Source organism: Equus asinus, chromosome 3, assembly GCF_041296235.1.
Source record: "Equus asinus isolate D_3611 breed Donkey chromosome 3, EquAss-T2T_v2, whole genome shotgun sequence".
Lineage (NCBI taxonomy): Eukaryota > Metazoa > Chordata > Mammalia > Perissodactyla > Equidae > Equus > Equus asinus.
The window spans coordinates 94,614,435-94,635,684 of NC_091792.1; the positions used below are offsets into that span (position 1 = coordinate 94,614,435).

Genomic DNA, 21,250 nt, shown 5'->3' on the forward strand with positions numbered 1-21,250 from the left:
ATGAATTGAACAAGTGGAGCTTGAACAGAAGAAACCGGAGGAGCTCTAGGGATCTCATCAGTGGGAGTATTTAGACCTTCTTTCTAGACCCCTGCCATTAATATGACTTCTCTCTAAAGATTTGGTCTTTCTGCCTTGCCTTTTCAAATTTTATGTCCCAACGAAAAAGGATTAGATTACCCCTGTTGAGATCAGGTATCTGTCTCCTGGAGTCAGGGGACCCAGGGTTGTGCCATATAGTCATAGCTCAGGAGTCTCCTCCTGTGTGCTGGGGGCCATCCCTAAAGAAGGGCTGCTCTTGGCCGGGGTGTCCAGAAAATCTCACCCTTTGGTAGTTTAACCACCCCTTTTGCCTTCTCTTTTTCCTCTGTCCCTCCCTTCCGTCCTCACTTATATAAAGGTAGAAATAACTCTGCTATCCCATCTATTGATGGAATGTTTCTGGTGGGAGAAGATCAAAATCCAAGCTAAGGTACCACATCAAGAGGCAGTGCCATAGGGCTCCTGATTCTGGGTGATAGCACACTGGTTCTACGGTGATGCTTTCTTGATATTTTACAACCTAAGTTTAATTCCTGCTAACTTGCCATCTACATTCGGTGTCTTGTGGAGACAGCAGACATCGTATATTGGTTAGTGGTTCAGAGCCTATTTTATATCCTGCAGGACAGCACCTCAATTTCAGAAGGTTTTAGCTTGGACAACAACTAGTATATCAAGCTTTAAGAAGCCATTACTTCCTACTTTGGGGACAGTCTGAATAAGAGTCTATTTGATGAGACTGATAATTGTCATTTGAAGTGAATTCCTGGGTCTGAGGCCATGTGGTTTAGATGAAGCATTCAGGTAATCTCGCATAGGAATACTGGCAGGGGCATATTCAGAATTGGTGTCTCTTACACTGAGGACCAGCCGTCACCATTTCTGTAGTGCAAAGGGCTTGATGTAGTTTCCTGAAAGGTAGTGCCTATTGACTCAGGCAGAAGGGTTCTCAACAGTAGTGGCGTGGCAGTGAGTCTTACTCAGTCTTAGTGAGTTCATGCAATTGATCCCTTGTGTAACTGCTTCTCCTGCCACCTGGTTATTTTCATGGACCTATTGAGCAACGACCAGGTTGGCTGGAGAAGGAGTCTGACTTGATCTATGATGTGGGTCATCTTATCCACCCAATTATTAAGAGGCTTTATATTTTGATTTGCTTACTTTGGCAGTGGCAGGATTCTGGTGAGCATACCCATGGAAGAGGAACTTTTTTAGGCTGTCTCCTGGTTATGAGAGATTCATTCAAATAGCTACTTCCTAATTCTCCCTATCATTTATCCTTCAAGGCCATTGGTTATGGCACAGAGAAGGGGTATTACAGATTAATAGTACATTCTATAAGTTCTCAAAACTGAAGCAAGATTTTAAACTGTAGCTAATGACTGCATTTTAAATTTTAGCTTATTTTTGTCATATTTGACTCAGATCTTTTCTATAAGCAGTACTTACATAGGAAGCTAACTGTGCTGTCAGCAAAAGCATACATAGTGCTTATTTATTTATTTATTTTTCTACCTTTTGTATTTACCAATCAGATGCTTATTGAAAGTCATTGCATGAGTTAGTTTTTCATGTACTTACACTTAGGTTGACTCTCTTTGCTTTTCTCATCAACATAAACCATTTAAAACTTGCTCTATATTTAGCAAAAAATATAATATATCCTAATCTGAAATGTCTATAGTTCAGAGGTCAAATTGCAGTAAGTAATTGCAGGAGGGAGGCCTTGAACATGTTATTCTCCTTTGCTAATTTTAGGTTTCATGTCTGGGCATCTGATAGGACCCAGTGCTATGAAGAGCTTATAACTGGGAGTATAAGGATGTATTTTCCAGTTTTTAGCATATACAAGTCTGACTGCATCATCTTCAGTATTTACTGGTTGATGATGATTTTGTCACCTTCCAAAGAGCAGTCCATTATTTCTTTTTACAATAAACCTATTCCTTTTAGTATATACATAAAGAAAAGGGAACAAATCATAAATGTACAGCTCGGTGAATTTTCTCAAAATGAACATGCTGTACCATAAAAAAAGTGAAAAGACTAGCCATAGTCTGGGAAGAATATTTGCAAAACATATATCTGGCAAAGAATTTGAACCGGAACACCTTAAAGAACTCACAATTCAATAAGAAGATGACCAAGAATCCTGTCAAAAAATGGACAAAAGATTTGCACAGAAATTTCACCAAGGATATACGAATGGCCAGTACATGCTACAGAGAAAGATACAAGTACATAGAAAGATGCTAAACGTCACTAGTCATCAGGGGAATGCAGATTAAAATCATAGAGTAATACTGAGGCTGGCCCCGTGGCCGAGTGGTTAAGTTCGCCCGCTCTGCTGCAGGCGGCCCAGTGTTTCGTTGGTTCGAATCCTGGGCGCGGACATGGCACTGCTCATCAAACCATGCTGAGGCAGCGTCCCACATGCCACAACTAGAAGGACCCACAACAAAGAATATACAACTATGTATCAGGGGGCTTTGGAGAGAAAAAATAAAATCTTTAAAAAAAAAAAAAACCATAGAGCAATACTACCACATACCCACTGGAATGGCTAAGAAGAAAGTCTGACAAAGATTTGATAAGGATGTGGAGCGACTAGAAGTTTCCTCTTGTATATTGCTAGTGAAATGGTATAGCCACTTTAGCAAACAGTTGGTTAGTTTCTTATAAAGTTAAACATATTCCTCATGGACTTTAAATTCCATTCCTGGGTATGTATACCCAAGAGAAGTGAAAGCTTATGTCCACAAGAAGGCTAATGTTCATAGCATTGTTCAAAATAGTTTTAATTTGGTTTTTATGAATAATTAATGATACTGAGCATCCTTTCATGTGCTTGTTTGCTATGTTTCTTTTTATTAAGGTGTTGACATCCTTTGCTTTTTTAAAAATTAGGTTGCTTATGTTTTTATTATTAAGATACAGTCATGCCTTGTGTAATGACATTTTGGTCCAACAGTGGACCAAATATATAACAGTGATCTCATAAGATTATAATGGAATTGAAAAATTCCTATCACCTAATGACTTCATAGCCGTCATAAAGATGTAGTGCAACACGTTACTCACGTGTTTGTTGTGATGCTGGTGTAAATAAACTTACTGTGCTGCCAGTCGTATAAAAGTATAACACATTCAATTATGTCCAGTACATAATACTTGATAATAAGCGACTATGTTACTGGTTTATTTACTACACTGTACTTATCATTAGAGTGTACTCTTTCTACTAATAAAAAAAGATTCACTGTAAAACATACCACTGCTGTGTTATGCCAGCAGCAGCCTCATATATCTCGCGTTTACTGTGTCTCTTGATTGCATCATCTTCTCTTGTTCTTGATTTAATCTCTTGGTATTTTGTTCATCGTGGCCCCTAAGTGTACAAAGTCCACTGCTAATGTTGCCAGTAAGAGGCCACATGGAGTGATTGACCTCGAAACGAAATTAAAAGTGATTGTGGACTACGAAGGTGGAAAATCAGTGATGGTTATTCCTCAGCACTCAGGCACGTCCCCTTCCCCTGTAGCTGTGATCTTGAGGAGCAAGAACCAAGTGATGGAGGCTGTTAAACAGTCTTCTTCCTTGAAGGCAACGAGACTAACAAAAATTCGAGAAGGGCCTCTATTGGACATGGAGAAACTTCTAATGACCTGCATTGAAGACCAGACACAGAAGAGTATCCTCCTCAGCACCGTGACAATCACAGCCAAAGCAAAAAATTTGATTGCCATGTTGAAAAAAAAGGCTGGACCCAACTAGATGTTGAATTGACTACTAGCTCTGGGTGGTTAGAGGATTCAAGAATCGTTACTCATTACATAATATGAAAATGAGTGATGAGTCTGCAAGTGCTCATGTGCAGGCAGCTGAAGAATTTTTGGAAACTCTAGATAAGCTGATTGTGGAGGAAAATTACTTGCCAGAGCAAATACTCAATATGAATGAAACCTGCACATTCTGGAAGTGGATGCCTGAAAGGACTTCCTTCCATAAGAAAGTCAAGTCAGTGTCTAGTTTCAAGGCTTTTTCTTTTCTTTTCTTTTTTTGAGGAAGATTAGCCCTGAGCTAACATCTGCTGCCAATCCTCCTCTTTTTGCTGAGGAAGACTGGCCCTGAGCTAACATCCATACCCATCTTCCTCTACTTTGTATGTGGGACACCTGCCACAGCATGGCTTGTCAAGCGGTGCCATGTCCATACCTGGGATCCGAACCGGCAAACCCCAGGCCACCGAAGCGGAACGTGCAAACCCAACTGCTGTGCCACTGGGTGACCCCGTGGTTTCAAGGCTTTTAAGGACAGAATAACAGTCTTGCTTGGGGACAACGTTGCAGGCTATAAATTGAACCCTTTGTGATCTGGCACAGTGAGAACCCCAGGGCCTTCAAGCATATCACTAAGCACACATTGCCAGTGTACGACAAGAGCAGGAAGAAGTCATGGATGACCCAGCTTCTCTTCCAAGATGCCCTCCTGAATGGCTGTACCAGCAAAATGGAGAAGTACTGTTTGGAGAATAACGTACCTTTCAAGATTTTGCTTGTTGTTGATAATGCTCCCGGACATCCTCCTTTTACTGGTGATCTTCATCCCAATATCAAAGTGGCGTTTCTCCCTCCAAACACTGCCTCTTTGATCCAACCAATGGTTCAAGGAGTAATAGCAGCTTTTAAGGTCCTGAGGAGGACCTTTGCCCAGGCTATTACTGCAGCTGAGGAAGACACTGATGCAATTCTGGAAGGATTATAAAATCTATTATTGCATCAAGAACCTTGCTTGGGTTTGGGCTGATGTCACCAAGGAGCATATGAATGGCATCTGGAAGAAGACACCCAAGAGGTTTGTCCATGACTTCAAAGGATTTACCAGGGATGAGGAGGTTACAAAAATCAGCAAGTCTGTGGTCGAGATGCAGACAACTTTAACCTGGGTGTGGATGAGGGCGACACTAAGGAGCTTCTAAAGGCAGTTCCTGAGGAATTGACTATTGAGTTCTTGGAACTGAAACAAGAATGCATACGTGAAGAAGAGACAACAGAAAAGGAAACCTCAGGAGAAGAAAAAGAAGAATCCCCGAGAAAATTCACTGTGAAGGGTTTAGCAGAAGCTTTTGCAGACCTCAACAAGGTCCTTAAAAATTTTAAGACATCAGAAGATGTTTCAGAAGAAGGCATTGTTATCATAGGAGATGACAGCTCCATGTATGTAATTGCTCCTGATGACCTTCCAGTGGGACAAGACGTGGAGGTGGAAGACAGTGATATTGATGATCTTGACCCTGTGGAGGTCTAGGCTAATGTGTGTGTGTGTGGCTTGGTTTTTAACAAAAAATTTTAAAAGTAAAAAAATATAAAAAATTTTAAAAATAGAAAAAAGCTTGTAGAGTAACGATATAAAGATAGAAAATATTTTTGTACTGTTGTACAGTGTGTTTGTGTTTTAAGCTAAGTGTTACTACAAAAGAATCAAAAAATTTTAAAAAATTAAAAAGTTTATAAAGTCAAAAAGTTACAGTAAGCTATTTATTTTTCTCCTTTTTTTTAAATCTTTTTTTTTTTTTGAGGAATACTCGCCCTGAGCTAACATCTGCCAATCCTCCTCTTTTTGCTGAGGAAGACTGGCCCTGAGCTAACATCCATGCCCATCTTCCTCTACGTTATATGTGGGACGCCCACCACAGCATGGCTTGCCAAGCGGTGTCATGTCCACACCCGGGATCCGAACTGGTGAACCCTGGGCCACCGAAGTGGAATGTGCGAACTTAACTGCTGTGCCACCGGGCCGGCCCCTAAGTTTAAATTATTATTGAAGAAAGAAAAATATTTTTTTATAAATTTAACATAGCCTAAGTGTCCAGTGTTTATAAAGTCTACAGTAGTGTCCAGGAATGTCCTAGGCCTTCACGTGCACTCACCACGCACTCACTGACTCACCCAGAGCAACTTCCAGTCCTGCAAGCTCCATTCATGGTAAGTGCCCTATACAAGTGTACTGTGTTTTATTTTTTATACCCTATTTTTACTGTACCTTTTCTATGTTTAGATATATTTAGATACATAAATACTTAGCGTTGTGTTGTAGTTCCCCACAGTAGTCAGTACAGTAGCATGCTGTACAGGTTTGTAGCCCAGGAGCAATGGGCTGCACTGTATTGCCTAGGTGTGTAGTGTGGGCTATACCATCTAGGTGTGTGTGGGGACACTATGATGTTCGTACAGCTATGAAATTGCCTGACACATTTCTCAGAACTTATCCCTATCTTTAAGCGATGGACAGCTGTATAATAATTCTTTGTTTTGGGTATACCAGTCTTTTTTCTGGTATGTGTTTTACAAATACTTTCTCTTAGTTTGTGGCTTCTTTTGATTTTTAAAATTATGTTTTGAAGAGCAGAAGTTGATTTTGTGGAAGTCCTGTATGTCGATTTTTTTTTTGTATGATTTGTATGTCGTATTAGAGAATTCTTTGCCTAACCCAAAGTCACAATGATTTTGCAATGAGTTTTCTTCTAGAAGTTTTATAGTTTCAGGTCTTACATTTAAGTTTATGATCTGTTTTGAGTTGAATTTTGTATGTGATGTGATGTATGGGTTAGCTGAGATTCTTTTGTTTTGTTTGTATGTGATATCCAATTGTTCTAGGACCATTTGGTGAAAAGTTTTTCCTTCCTCCGTTGAGTTGCTTGACATCTTTATCAAAAATCAACTGATGATATGTGTGTGCATCTATTTCTAGAGTCTCTGTTCTTTTCCATTGATCTTGGTTTCTATCGTTTCACCAGTATCACATTGTCTTGATTACTGTAGCTTTATAATAAGTCTGGAAATCAGATAATATGAGCCCTCCAGTTTTGTTCTGTTTTGAAATTGTTTTGGCTTTTACATGTAAATTTTAGAATGATCCTATTGGTTTCCAAAGAAAAGAGAAATTTACTAGAATTTTGATTGCGATTGCATTGAATCTGTAGATTAATTTGGAGAGAAGTTACATCTTAACTGTGAGTCTCTTAATTTGTGAACACAGTATCTCTCTCCATTTACTCAGGTCCTCTTTGGTTTCATCTCATGAGTGTTTTGTAGTTTTTAGAATACAAATCTTGCACGTAATTTGTTAGATTTATCCCTAAGCATTTCATGTTTTTCGGGTGCTATTATAAATGACACTTTGTATATATATAATTTCCATTTGCTTCATTTTTGATAATGTAGAAACATGATTGATTTTTGTGTATTGAACTTTGTGTATTACAACCTTGTGAAGTTACCTTATTAAATCTAGTAGGTTTTTTGTAGATTCTTTGGAGTTTTCTATATGGACAGTCATGTCCCTGGAATAAACACAGTTTTATTTCTTCCACTGTAATGTACGCCTTTTATTTCTTCTTCATACCTTATTCCACTGCCTAGGATTTCTATTATAATGCTAGATAGAAAGCAATCATCTTTTGCCATTAACTATTAATGTTAGCTGTATTTATTTTAAAGATGCCATTTATCAGGTTAAGTTCCATTGCATTCCTAGTTTACTAAGAAGTTTTTTAAATCATGAATAGGTGTTTAATTTTGTCAAATGCTGTTTTGTATCTATTGAGATTATCGTATGGTTTTTCTTTTTTATCCTGTTCATATGGTGAATTATATTGATTAATTTTTTGAATGTTGAACCAGCTTTATATTTCCAAGATAAACTCCACTTGGTTGTGATATAATATTCCTTTTATACATTGCAAGATTTGGCTTGCTAATATTTTGTTAAAGATGTTTTACATCTGTGTTTGCAAAGGATGTTTGATTTCTTGTCTTTTCTCTTAATGTCTTTGTCTGGTTTGGGTGTTAAGATAATGCTGTCTCATACAATGCTTTGGGAAGAGCTGCTTCTAGTCTGGATTGAGCTGGTTTGTGTAAACATGCATATATAGTATGTTATCTTTCCTGTAAAAAAAATGAGGGGGAAATAAAACATACATATATCTGCTTAACTTTACGAAAAGAAGAGATGGTAGAAGGTAATGGAACTAAAGGTTTATGGGAGGGAAAGAAACTTCTCAAAATTTTTTATATAGTTTTTATAAGTTTTGACTTTTGAAAGCATGTTATCTTCCATATTTAAAATAAAAATGAGGGGGCCGGCCCAGTGGCGCAGCAGTTAAGTGCACACGTTCTGATTTGGCGGCCCGGGTTCACCGGTTCAGATCCCAGGTGCAGATACAGCACCGCTTGGCATGCCATGCTGTGGTAGGTGTGCCACATATAAAGCAGAGGAAGATGGGCACGGATGTTAGCTCAGGGAAAGTCTTCCTCAGCAAAAAGAGGAGGATTGGCAGCAGATGTTAGCTCAGGGCTAATCTTCCTCAAAAAAAAATAAATAAAAAATAAAAATGAGAATGGGGAAAATCCTGATTGACTGAAGCAACTGAACCTGAGTGTATTTAAATTAGTACTGTGCCTACATTGAAGGGGAAGAAAGAGTGAATGTAAGTTATGAACACAGTATTTGACCCTCAGCTTGGGCGGAGTTAGAGGGAAGGACTGCAGACAAATCCTGGTGTCTTTCTGCTGGAGTTTCTACTGGAGTTTCTGTACAACTCCAGTAGAAAGTGATGTGAACAAAGCAACTCTGTCATTTTTAGGTGTACGATCAATTGAGGAAATATTTTGAAGGTGTTGGAGCCAGGGCTTGAGGATGGAGGGTCATACAAATAAATGGGGGAAGGCAAAAATGAATCCTGTGGGGATAGACTGGAATGGAAGGCATCAGTGTGAATTCATTATTTTTTAAATCAATATGTATATGTATGTATGTGTGTGTGTGTGTATATGTGTGCACATGTATATGTATGTATGAACATATATGTATGCATATATCGATGTGTATACATGTATATCTCCTAATATCTCTGTCCAACAAAAAGGCTAAGAAGCAGAGAGCAGTGAACACAACTAACTCCCAAATCTTGGTCTGTAATACTCCCAACACAAAGGAACCAGAGTTCCTCAGAAAAGTGGCTGATTCAAGGCCTGGGCAGGGTACATATGAGATGAACTTGTATTTTTTTTTTATGCTAGAAAAAAAAGAAAATGTTTTTTAAAAAACAGGAGCATGTCACGAGAAGCCTGTCGGGTCTCTGCTGGCCAAATCTGGTATAATTTGATCGTCAAATAAGTGTAATAATGAATTAAGAACCATTAAAAATAAGAATTCATTATCCATAATGATAATGAACTGATAAATAAATGAATAAATTGAGAAGGGAAGTCTCTGGCTAATGGTAGAATTCTGAGTTCTGGGGTTGGAAAATCGTCATTTTGCAGCCATCGTAGTAAAGATTAGACAGTGTAAGAATCCTAACAAAATTGAGGGGAAATAGTGATGAGGAGCAGGATATTCCTGTGGTCTTAAAGTGTCTCCCCACAGACTACATATTATTTGCAAGGTATAAAACAGGGATTAAATGTTGGTGAAATCCAACAACATGGGGCAGGTGGATACCATGTGACACTCCAAGGGGACACATTGTCATCTATGTATTATGCTGGCCAAGACTGCATAAACTGAATCTAATCGTGAAGATACATCAGACAAACCCCAAATGAGGAACATTCTACTTAATAGAAAGGGGAGGGCACTGTGTTCTTCAGAAAAACCAGTGTCGTAAAGACAAAGGATGGCTGTGGAAGTGTTCCAAATTAAAGGAGGTTTGAGAGAGAGAACTGCTAACTGTAATACCTCACCCTAGACTGGATCCTGTACTGGAGGGGGGAAAAATACTATAAAGGATATTATTGGATCAGTTGAAAAGAAAACGGAATATGGATGATCGAGTAAATTCAAATATTGTAACAGTGTTCAAATTACTGAAGCTAACTGCACTGTGGTTATGTGAGAGGATTTCTCTCTTCTCGGGAAATGCACGTTGAAGCAGAGGAGCAAAGGGCCAGGATGTACATGATTATCCTCAGGTGCTTTAGGAAAAAAATACCGTGAATTGTGTGTTTGTGTGTGTGAGTGGAAAGAAAGTGCAAGAGGGCACATGAGCACAAGTGAGAAAACAAAGGAGGTAACGTTAACAATTGGTGACTTTGGGTATACAGGTAGTTTTATATTCTCATACTTGCAACTTTTCTGTAAGTTTGAAATTATTTCCAAACAAAATATTTAACTTTCAGAAATATCTACCATTTATTTTTAGGCTCTCCTTATTTATAAAGACTTTGGTTCCTTGTCTGGAACCAGTTTGGAATGAACATTTTTATAATATTTTCCTGTGTGTTGGTGTTGTGGCTCTGCAAACCAACCATTGTTCAGTGTGACTGCAGTTAGTGGAAAATAAATGAGTCACCCTGTGGATGGCCGGAGTCTAAAACCTAATTTGGGGGGGCACTATTTAGTATAATGATTACTGTATGTTTATGGAAGTATTAGCTACACCATCTACTGAAGTCTTCAGTTATTATCAGTTGCAGAAATATTAGAATGATTATTTTACATCAGGAATCTAGCTGTTACCCCTGCTTATTTAGATTATCTTGTTTTTATAAACTCAGGACTGTCATTTTACCCCTAAGAGGGTAGCTATTCATTTATTCATTCAAAAAAATGTTTATTGAGTGCCTACTATGTGCCAGACCCCTTTCTATACATTGAAGACGTAGCACCAAGCAAAACAAAGCTCTCGCCCTCATAGATTTTATGTTTTTGTGGGAGGACATAGACAAACGTGAATAGAAGTGAAGTAAGTGAATGCTAGTAACATTGGAGAAAAATAAGTCAAGGAAGTGGGTTAGGGATGCCGGGAACAGAATTGTTACAGTTTAAATAGAGTAGATGGGAAAGACTTAACCCAGGAAACATTTGAGCAAAGATCTGAAGATAGGGAGTGTGGCATGCAGAGATAATCATCTCTTGGGAGAACATCTAGGCAGAGAGAACAGCCAGTCTGAAGGCTTGCAGGCGGGAATATGCCTAGCCTGTGTGAGGAAAAGGCAAGGAGGTCAGTAGGAAACGAGGTCGGAGGAAAGAGGGCCAAATTACTACATAGGTTCTTTTGTGCTACTTTAAAGATTTTGACATTTACTGTGAGATGTGAAGCCATTCGGAGATTTTGGGCACAGATGTTACGTTATATGATTTATATAAAATTTGATGAGAAAGGACTGAAATAGGTCAAGGGTAGAAGTTGGGAGGCCAGTTACTAAACAATGGCAAAAATCCAAGTGAGACGTGATCGTTACTATTCTGGTCAAAGTCTCTTTGTAGGTGATGAGAAGTGGTCAGATTCTGGGTGTATTTTGTAGATAGAGCCAATAATGTTTGCTGATAGGTTAGAGAGAGGGTAGAACTTGAACTTTACTGATCAGTAAGAAGAGCAGAAACAAGCAAAGGAGGCTGGGAAGGAGTGGCCAGTGAGATAGGATTAAACCAGGAGAGTCTTTGTTCTGGAAGCCAGGTAAAGAAAGTGTCTCGGGGCTTGAAGAGTCATGTCAGATGCTGCAGGTAGGTCAAGAAAAATGAGGACTGACTGGCCTTTGGATTTAACAGTATGTAAGTAATTGGTGACCTTCAAATTTCAGTGGGGTGGGGAGCAAAAGTCTAATTGGAGTATGTTCAAGTTGAATTGAAGAATACTTGAAGACAAAGAGTAGGGACAACTCTTCTGTGATGTTCTGCTGAAAAAGGAATCAAAGAAATTGGCCATAACCTAGAGGCATGTGTGGGGGTCAAAAAGTTTGTTGTTGTTTGCTTTCTAATGAGTGGAAATATGGTATATATATATATATATATATATATATATATATATATATATACTAATGGTTTTGCTTTATTGGGAGGAAGAAATTAGGAAATTCATGATGTAGGAGAGAGAAGTGAGACTTAATTAGAGCATGTCCTTGAATAGTAGGACTATAACATCTAATATAAAAGTGCAGGGGTCCTGGAAAGTTCAAGCACAGGAGAGGGCACAGACTCAGTTAAGTAGGCGAGTGTTGTTCTGGAAGCTGTCTTCTGAGTGCTTGCCTAGGAGCCAAGGCCGGCATGCAGAGGGATTCAGATTTTAGGTGGCCTTTGATTTTGTTCCTGCATGATGCTGTTCATCATCTGCCAGGAGGCCTGAGAAGTCGTGGGAGGGCTATAGCCCTGCTTGTTAAAATGTTTTTCAGACATTTAGTTTTTTGTTACTCTTCAGCCTGTCTAATTTGTATGACATTTGGGAAGAGATTCCTAAAACTCTTTTGGAACTATGTGGAAAAATTTTTTTTTCTCATTGATCTTCAAGCCAAAGAATGTGATTTAATGGCCCTAAAAATCTACCCAGCACAATTTTCATGTTAGGTGTAAGAAAACCAACTTGAAGACACAGTTAGTTAGGCCAAGGAGGTACAGCTAGTTGTCCAGCCAAGTCTGGAATCCAGGGCTCTGTGATGTTCTAATTTACATAATTTGGTTTCGAAATTCAGTTTTCATACCTGTGTGCATGTACATTCAAACTCACGCCATTGACAATATAACTGACTTAGTCTAAATTGGAGGCAAGCAAAGCATGGAATAAAAAACATGTAAAATGTAAGGGTCAAAATGAGAACTCTGTCTAAATGGTGATTTAAATTGTGATTTTTGTAAAACTCATACCTGAAATTATATTATATTCCATATTGCAATTAGAATGTACTGAAATCATATCAAAGCATTTGCCCTTGGCTGAATTTATATTAAAATAAAAGATTATAAAATAAGATTAATTATACACTAGTTTAGATGTCTGATGCTTTAAGACATCTGTAGATTGCGTTAATATTCAAAAATGGATTGAGAAAAACCTTGATACTCTAGCTTGCTGTTTGCAGTTCTGTTTGGCCGCCTCCTGTTTCTGCTTTTGCTTCTTTATCTCAACACTTGCCTGTACCTGGTAATTCAAAATGGATAAAACCAAATCATCAGCATCCAAAATACATGTAAAATTTCTATGAAACAATAAGTAAATGGTAAATAACTGAGGAGGAAGTGGGGAAAACATATGAATAGGCATTTCATAAAAAAGGAAACATGAGTTAGGCAATAAACCTGAAGAAATGCTCAGTATCATCAATCAACAGGAAAATGCAAATTAAGATCACAATTAGATGACATTTTACACCCCAAAGTTAAGAAGTTGGCATTACTAAATGTTGGAGAGGATGTGGATCTATATGAACTACCCGGTGCTGGTGGGGTTATAAATTGCTGGACACACTTTGGGGAAAATAAAAATTGGCATCCTTATGAAAAATCGAACATAGACATATTCCTCAGCTCCTAGGCACATACTTAAGAGAATCTTTGGCACAAGTGGAACAGGAGATGTGTATGAGAACTTTCATAACAGTAATGTTCATAATAGCAGCAACAACAAACCTGGGGGGAAAATAAGATGCTACCATAAAGAGAATGAATAATTCAGTTGTGGTACACTTACATAATGCAGAATTCTACAGTGAAAATGAATGAATTGCAACTACACACAACACTGTGGACGAATCTTGAAAACATAATATTGAATGACAAAATCAAACCCTAGAAGACAGAAGGTGTTTAATGCCGTTTTTACAGAAGTTAAAAACAAATAAAATGAAACACTGTATCTTATGGAGGGGTATGTACATAATGTGATATACTTTTTAAAAAGCAAACGAATGATAAACACAAAATATAGGGTAGCGGTTCCAGGGGACAGAAGGGATGAGAGAGCTGGGATAATGGGATAGGGAGGAGCAAATCGCTGGACCATTGCCAATAACTTAGATTTGAGTTCTTGAGTTGGGTGGCAGGTACGTGGATGTTCATTCTATTATTTTGCTTTGACTTTAAAACGTGTTACAAATAACTGTTGTATGTAACAATTAATATATTTAAAAATAGCAAAGGCATATTCTGGAGTCAGAGTTTGGGAGACATGTCATCACTTCTGCCCACACCCTCACTGCCACTTGAGCTCCTAATGTCACTCAGTATTTCACTAGAGGTCTCTGGTTTTAAAGTCTTCTGTCTGATTAAGCCTTTGTCTGCCATCAGAGAAGTAAGTCACTCAGGAACAACTTGTTGGATGAATAACTGAGTGAATCGTTTGGGAGAATAATTTGAGATTTTTCTTAGAAACCACCTAAGAATTAGATTTTTAGAAATACTTTTCCTTCTACTTCTACCTGGGTTCTTGTAAGAAGTGAGATAGACAGCAAAACTAGGTTACTGGTGCATAAGTTTTTGAATGATAATTAACTGTGTATTTGAAGGCAATATTATTGATTATGTTTGAACTATCGTAATAATATGATCAAAGAGATTAACAAATGTATGGCAAAAACAAATAGTTGATAAGAAAAGCAGAATGTTGCTACAGATGAAGCTATTCTTAGGTATAACGTTTTAGAGTTAGAAGGCCCATGGGAATTAGTCCAAGCTCCTCATTTTTGAATAAAGGAGCTCTTGGACCCAAGAAGTAATTGATTAAGATCATAGAACTTGTGGAGAGCAGAGTGAAGAAAGAACAGAACCTACATCTCATGATTCGTGTACTAGTGTTTTCATATTGAAATAAGGAATGGTAAATAAAAGAAACATTTCGATATATAAGGCATGCTAAATAACTCAAGGTTGGATTATAACCATTGAGTGAGGAATCAGTGTTTTCTGATTTTATTTTAGAACAAATCAGTTCAGCTTTACACCACGTTTATCTTTAGATGCTTGGTGACTACTCTTAGAGAAATAACATGAATTTTTTTTGTCTTTTTTACTCAAATTTGGTTCTCCAAAAAGAGACATTGTGTTTGATGTACAAATGCATACTGGAGTGGAAGTGGGAAGAATTAGGTTCTGAATGTGGCTCTGCCACTAAACAGCTGTGTTGTCACTGATTCTTTCCATAACTTGTCCCGGTCTCATTTTCCTCACCAGTAAAATGGAGATGCTGAACCACGTGGTCTGTAGAGACCAGCTTTAAATGACTATATTCTTCGTGGATTTTGAATAGCACATTTTATCTATCTTATTAAGTGTTGTCATGTGTTCCACTATTAAACCATTAGCCACAAATAAGGAGATAAAGAGAGAATCAATGGAAAATGAATGACTCATGATACTAAAACATATTCTGAAAATAAACTGGGTTTTCCTTCTTTTGCATTCATCACAGGTGTAATACTTCTCCACATCTGCTTCAGGAAGAAAGTGCCTGCCACTCCTACTGTTTCTACGCAGGTTCATGCCAGCCCAGAACAGAGAATCAGGTCAGTGTTAGGATTATTTGGTCTGTTGAACAAGGAGCTAGAAAAGAATCATGCTAGTCTTTGGCACATTGTTGCATTGCAGCGAGACCACTGAATTTTGACTCAAAAGGGCTGGTTTCAATCCTCCTTTTCCATTGACGGCTGGGTAACTTGGGCAAGCTGCCTTTTCTGGATGGCTTTTAGTTTTCTGCACCAAAAAAGGGATACATTAGAGTAGATTATTTTCAGTTTCAGTTCTGACTTTAAAGTGTCATTACTTTTATTATGGGTCCTACGTACAATGAAATCATGGGTTTTTTTTTAAAAGATTGGCACCTGGGCTAACATCTGTTGCCAATCTTCTTTTTTTTTTTCGTTTTTCTTCTTCTTTTTCCCAAAGTTCCCCAGTACATAGTTGTATATTCTAGTTGTGAGTGCCTCTGGTTGTGCTATGTGGGACGCCACCTCAGCATGGCCTGATGAGCAGTGCTGGGTCTGCACCCAGGATGCGAACCGGTGAAGCCTTGGCCCGCCAAAGCAGAGCACATGATCTTAACCACTGGGCCACAGGAATGGCCCCTAAAATCATGGCTTTTTAAAAAAAAAAATTTTATTGAGGTTATTATAGTTTATGACATTGTGAAATTTCAGTTGTGCATTATTTGTCAGTCATCTTATAGGTGTGCCCTTTCACCCTTTGTGCCTACCACCCCAACTCCCTTCCCTCTGGTAACTACTAATCTATTCTCTTTGTCCATGTGTTTGTTTATGTTCCACATATAAGTGGAATCATACAGAATTTGTCTTTCTCTATCTGGCTTACCTTAGGGTCCGTCCATGTAGTGAATGGCACGATTTTATCATTTATGGCTGAGTAGTATTCCATTGTGTGTGTGTGTGTGTGTGTGTATACACACCATATCTTCTTTATCCAGTCATCAGTCAGTGGTCACTTAGGTTGCTTCTGTGTCATGGCTATTGTGAATAATGCTGCAGTGAACATAGGGGTACACGAATCTCTTTGAATTGCTGATAAAGTCATGTTTTTAGTGCATTATTTTCTTTTGTTTTCTTTTCTTTTTCCTGGCAGAATCTAGTTGTAAGCACAGGCTTTGGAGCTCTTTGATCCACTGTGTTGTAGTTACTTTGAGTGATGGGTTTGAATGATGTACTATGTTGTGAGGCCCTTGAGAGTACTGTCGCTCCCTAGTTACCTTATTTTTACTATTTACTTTGCTTTATTGTTGCTGAAAAGTTTATTTTTTACATGAGGTTATTAGTCCTTCAATACTGTTCTTCAGCTTTAGAGAGGGTACCTTTTTGAGCATGTTTGTTCTCTGTTGATTGCAAGTGACTCAATTCAAATTAGCTTAAGCAAAAAGGGGAAGTTTTCAGCCTTTTGAGTATGTCCCAAGAGACACCAAGGAATTCAGGGACAGAAAAGCAACGGGAATGTCCAGGGAGAGCCCAGAAGTAAATGGCGTCAGGCCCCCTCAGGCTCTCTGCCCAGTGCCCGCCGCGCATCCCCCTTCCTTCTGTGGACCGGCTTTCTTCACATTGCCGTTCTTTGTTGTGGGGAGCGTGGTCCCAGCACCTCCCACACTTTATATCTCATAATGCAGGCTCCCAAAGAAAGTCTGCATCTCAAGTTCCCAGACCCGTATTTCCCAGAGCAGGCTCAGACTCTTCAGTCAGGTGCCCTGGACACGTTGTGACTTAGGGCAGTGTCGTTTTAGTACTTTCAGTGGCTGTCTTGCCATCTTTATTTCAAAGTCTGTTCTCTGAAAGGGATCTGATTTAATTCTGCTAAAAAGCAGATGACTGATAACGTAATATTACTCCTTCCAAGTGTATTTTTATTTTAATAAGGATCATTCATTAAGCCAAAGCTTTATTTCCCAAACTGTGTAGAAGTGAAATCTTGTGTTCCGGTATATAAAAATGATTAACATAGATACAAAAAAGGCATTACGGGGCTGGCCTGGTATAGTGGTTAAGTTCACACTTTTCACTTCTGTGGCCCGGGGTTCGCCAGCTCAGATCTTGGGTGCAGACGTGGCACCACTTGGCAAGCCATGCTATGGTATGTGTCCCACATATAAAGTAGAGGAAGATGGGCACAGATGTTAGCTCAGGGCCAGTCTTCCTCAGCAAAAAGAGCAGGATTGGCAACAGTTAGATCAGGGCTAATCTTCCTTAAAAAAGAAAAAGTAAAAGAAAAAAAAGCATTACAAATTGAAAGGCAGCATCTTAGGGTTGAGGGAATGGAGGAAAATGAATAATCATGTTTGTGTGGTTAGAGGAAGAGGGCAGATAGGTAATCAAATATCTATTTCTAAGGTAGCAATGTCACAAAGATTGAATATAGCCAGGAAAAGAAAAGCTTTTCTATTTAACTTTTGAGAAAAAGATTTGAAGGTAGGAGATAGGACCATTAGGTTTAGCCCCAGCTCAACTGCTAACTATGATTTTGGATAAATTACTTATTCTCTGGACACTTCAATTTACCAAATCCTGGCCATTTACCAACTGTGTGACTTTAACTTCTGGACATCAACTTCTCTATCTTAAAAGTAGAATTGGCGATAGTGGTACCTCATAGGGTTCTTGTGAGGAATTAGTATGTATTAGGTGTTCAAAACAGCTTCTGGCACATCAGTAGCAGAGGCATAAATTTTTAGAATGAGTGGATAAGATTATGTGATTGCAGGAGTCTCAGCTAACAAAAATATCTGTGATCTAACATTTTCTGATACGGACATTAGTCTTTTTTCAGAAGAAGGAGTTGGCAGCTTTGGCCATTTACTTGAGTCCTGCATTGAGGCTCATTTTGGTACTGCCGAAGAAAGTTATTTTGAATTAAGTATGTGTCATAAGTTCTCTATTGCTACATGTATTAGTTTGTTAGGGCTGCCATGACAAATTGCCACAAACTGGTGCCTTTTAAACAACAGAAATTTATTGTCGTGCAGTCTGGCGGCCAGAAGTCTGAGATCAAGGTGTCAGCAGGATTGGTTTCCTTCTAAGGGCTGTGAGGGAAGGGTCTGTTCCAGGCCTCTCTCCTTGGCCTGTGATGGCCATCTTTTCTCTGTGTCTTTTCACAGTATCTTCCCTCTATGTGTGTCTGTCTCTGTGTCTAAATTTCCCCTTTTTATAAGGATACCAGTCATACCAGTAAGGGCCCACCCTAATGACCTCAGTTTAACTTGATGACCTCTGTAAAGATCCTGTCTCCAAATAAGACCACATTCTGAGGTACTGGGGATTGGGGCTTCAACATATAAATTTTGAGGGGGACGCAATTCATCTTGTAGCACTACTTAACAATTTACCCCAAAACTTAGTGATTTAAGATAACAAATGTTATCTTACAGTTTTCATTAGCTGGGTCCTCTGGCTCAGGGTCTCTCACAAAGCTGCATTCGGCGTGTCCACCAGGGTTTCAGTCTCATCTGAAAGTCCTCGGGGAGGATCTGCCTCCAGTTCACTCACGTGGTTCTTGGCAGCATTTGGTTCCTCATTGCTTGTTGGGCCGACCCCACTTCCTCATGTTGGCTGTTTGCCAGTAGCCTACCTTATTTCTTTGCCATGTGACCCTTTTGTCTTTGTAATACAATCTCAGTAGTGGCGTTCCATCACTTTTTCCCTATTCTTTTCAATAGGAGTGAGTCACTAAGTCTGGCCCACATCAAGGAGAGAGGATTACACAAGGGTGTGTGTACCAGGAGGTAGAGTCATTGGGAGCCATCTTTGAAGCTCCCTACAATAGTACAATCATGTGTCTCTTAATGATGGGGAGATGTTCAGAGAAATGCATCATTAGGTGATTTCTTCGTTGTGCAGACATCATAAAGTGTACTTAGACACACCTAGATCATATAGCCTCCTACGCAACTAGGCTACATGATATGGGACCACCGTTGTAATTCTGGTCCATTGTTGACTGAAACATCATTATGAAGTACATGACTGTATGTAAGAATGAAAGGAAGAAGAAATTACGTTAAGTGGAAAAATACATAAATTATTTAATATTACTCAGAAGACTTTAGTCTTAAACTTTAAATAGAAGTTTATCACTCTTGTGCCATATAGCTTTGTAATCAGAAAGTACCCTTACAGAAAAAGGAGAAATGTAACTTTTAGCTCCATTTCCTTTTTTTTTTTAAAGCAAAACAGAGTTTGTTTTGTTTACTTTCATTAAATCAGTTATTTTTTGGTCCTATGTAGAATTCAAGTAGTACCTGACTTTTCAACTCCACTTTGCTGAGTTATTAACCTGCTATTTCTCATATAATATTCAAAGGCCTAACTTCATTTCCCTAAAAAAATTTAAGAGTAAGAGGTCATAGGTTATTAAGAATACTTTAATTTTATCAACTTTTCTGTGGTCATTTTCTACTACTAAGTTATTATAAAGTGTTAGAAATTATCAGCCATTTGTGAGGATATTTAATACACCAACTTGGCTGAGGGAAATGGCCAATTACAGTTACTTCTGCAGAATGTAGTGATAGAATCATATACTGTATCCACCAGCTGGCAATTCTCAATATGCGTATTGTATACATACACACAGTATACATTGATGGAGAAGTACTTGGAAAGTATTCTTATGGGTTCATTTTTGTAGTCTTTGTTTTGGAAGGCAGTATAGTTGTGTTTCTGGAATCAAGATTTAACGTCCCTGACATTATCTGTGTGAGTTAGTTATTCTAATGTGGGGGTATATGTGTGTAGAACATGGAGTAACATTTCTTAGTAAATTTAATCTAAGAAAATCTCAAATTCACTGAGAAAAGATTGTTTTAAACAACTCCATTAGAATAAATTGAACATATACTTCTAAAGCATCTGATTACATGACTGAATTTTATAAGGGATTGTTGAATTATAATTATTTGTGAATTACTGTAACTATAGATCATACATTTTAGTAGACAGTGAACACCTCATTGTTAGAAATGATGAACTTATTTTTAACTCTCACTAGGTTTGGAAGTTTAAGTCATTTCATACTGTATAGACGTTAAATGAGTATGATTTCAATGGGACTTCTATGTGATATCCTTTTTACTTGTTAGTAGGTTGTAGTTTAACAAAAACCATACAGAATTTTTAAATTGAGATTTTATTTTGATACGCATAGAGTGGATTGGAAAATGCATTCTTATATTTGAACAAATGGTAATTTTTTTTCTTAGGAAAAAAGCTCTGTTCCATTGATTATGGCAAAGGGAAAATTTTACACATAAGCTCTTAAGATTGTGTGTTACCAGGAGATTGAACTGAGAGTTTTGTGCATAATTTGTCTTCCTTTTATTATAAAAACTTTTGGGAATAGATAGATTTGTGACTAGATTTTCAGAATTAGTATCTATGAGGAAAATAGTGTTGTATGTTTTATGATTTAGAAAAAATTAATTCAGTAATGAAAGTCTGTGTAGAATGTTTTCTTTCTGGAAGCGTATATTGAGAGAGTTTAAAAAGTTCAAGGAAGAGAACTTATACAGTATAAAAAGGACAAATATACTTAATGTGAAGCTTAAATTACAAAGTTAAAAAGTTTTTATTAGAAAAAATTACAAGTTGAAAAGTAAATTAGCATTACTAGAGTATTGGGGTTTTAAAATTTAATTCAACTTTTCTTTATTTCAAGAAATGATACTTAAATTTTAGGACTTAAAAATACAAATCATGTTAATCACATTTTATCCCCTGTTGTGAAACTTTTTTTCTTTTCTTTCCTTAGACTTTTGGTTTATTGACTAGAGCTTGAGGTTTCTGTGACTACGTCATGGTTGATTTTGACCCAGAGTATACCTCATTTGGCTCTTGTTTTGAGGACAAATTACGCATTTATTTTTATTAACAATATGATAAAAAAATTGTATTAAATATTAAAAGCAGATCTAAAAGTGAAAAACTGCAGTGTAATACATATTTTGGTTAAG

The 21,250-nt window shown here is 37.9% G+C and overlaps 1 protein-coding gene across 11 annotated transcripts in view; it reads left to right on the forward strand.

Moving 5' to 3' along the window:
• Positions 1-21,250, forward strand: part of WDFY3 (WD repeat and FYVE domain containing 3) — a 251,234-nt gene that overhangs the window by 15,173 nt on the left and 214,811 nt on the right. For 9 of the 11 annotated variants that reach the window (XM_044766258.2, XM_044766252.2, XM_070505447.1 and 6 more), the window contains exon 2: positions 15,224-15,317. The exons of the other annotated variants lie outside the window; for them this stretch is intronic. The gene's annotated coding sequence lies outside the window, so the exon portion shown is untranslated. The remainder of the gene's footprint in view (positions 1-15,223; positions 15,318-21,250) is intronic. 11 annotated transcript variants of the gene reach the window in all.